Source organism: Perkinsus marinus (genome assembly GCF_000006405.1).
Source record: "Perkinsus marinus ATCC 50983 genomic scaffold scf_1104296967368, whole genome shotgun sequence".
Classification (NCBI taxonomy): Eukaryota; Perkinsozoa; order Perkinsida; family Perkinsidae; genus Perkinsus; species Perkinsus marinus.
The window spans coordinates 1-912 of record NW_003203583.1 but is presented as its reverse complement, the minus strand read 5'-3'; the positions used below and the strand labels follow the sequence as shown (position 1 = coordinate 912).

Here is a 912-nt window from a genome sequence, read left to right as displayed (position 1 = left end):
TAGAGCGTTGGACTTCTATCCAAAGGTTGCGGGTTCAAGTCCCGCCCAGAGTATATAACTCTGGTTAACTTTCCCTATACGAGGTAAAACTATGTGAACGGAAGGCAGTGTTCACATGAACAGGAGGTCAACAAGCCTTTCTCAGCTCTGGTGGCTCAATCGGATAGAGCGTTGGACTTCTAATCCAAAGGTTGCGGGTTCAAGTCCCGCCCAGAGTATATAACTCTGGTTAACTTTTCCCTATACGAGGTAAAACTATGTGAACGGAAGGCAGTGTTCACATGAACAGGAGGTCAACAAGCCTTTCTCAGCTCTGGTGGCTCAATCGGATAGAGCGTTGGACTTCTAATCCAAAGGTTGCGGGTGCAAGTCCCGCCCAGAGTATATAACTCTGGTTAACTTCTCCCTATACGAGGTAAAACTATGTGAAGGGAAGGCAGTGTTCACATGAACAGGAGGTCAACAAGCCTTTTTCAGCTCTGGTGGCTCAATCGGATAGAGCGTTGGACTTCTAATCCAAAGGTTGCGGGTTCAAGTCCCGCCCAGAGTATATAATCTGGTTAACTTTTCCCTATACGAGGTAAAACTATGTGAACGGAAGGCAGTGTTCACATGAACAGGAGGTCAACAAGCCTTTCTCAGCTCTGGTGGCTCAATCGGATAGAGCGTTGGACTTCTAATCCAAAGGTTGCGGGTTCAAGTCCCGCCCAGAGTATATAACTCTGGTTAACTTCTCCCTATACGAGGTAAAACTATGTGAACGGAAGGCAGTGTTCACATGAACAGGAGGTCAACAAGCCTTTCTCAGCTCTGGTGGCTCAATCGGATAGAGCGTTGGACTTCTAATCCAAAGGTTGCGGGTTCAAGTCCCGCCCAGAGTATATAACTCTGGTTAACTTTCCCTATACGAGG

At 47.3% G+C, this 912-nt stretch overlaps 5 non-coding genes across 5 annotated transcripts; all 5 read left to right on the top strand.

The window, feature by feature from the left end:
* The first annotated feature begins 144 nt into the window (after nucleotides 1–144).
* Pmar_PMAR018121 lies at nucleotides 145–218 on the top strand. The gene has a single exon. It is a non-coding gene; the product is annotated as a tRNA-Arg (tRNA).
* A 92-nt stretch (nucleotides 219–310) lies between these two features.
* Nucleotides 311–384, top strand: Pmar_PMAR018120. The gene has a single exon. It is a non-coding gene; the product is annotated as a tRNA-Arg (tRNA).
* Nucleotides 385–476: 92 nt separating this feature from the next.
* Nucleotides 477–550, top strand: Pmar_PMAR018119. Its single transcript has one exon. It is a non-coding gene; the product is annotated as a tRNA-Arg (tRNA).
* Nucleotides 551–641: 91 nt separating this feature from the next.
* Nucleotides 642–715, top strand: Pmar_PMAR018118. The gene has a single exon. It is a non-coding gene; the product is annotated as a tRNA-Arg (tRNA).
* A 92-nt stretch (nucleotides 716–807) lies between these two features.
* Nucleotides 808–881, top strand: Pmar_PMAR018117. The gene has a single exon. It is a non-coding gene; the product is annotated as a tRNA-Arg (tRNA).
* The last annotated feature ends 31 nt before the right edge of the window (nucleotides 882–912 follow it).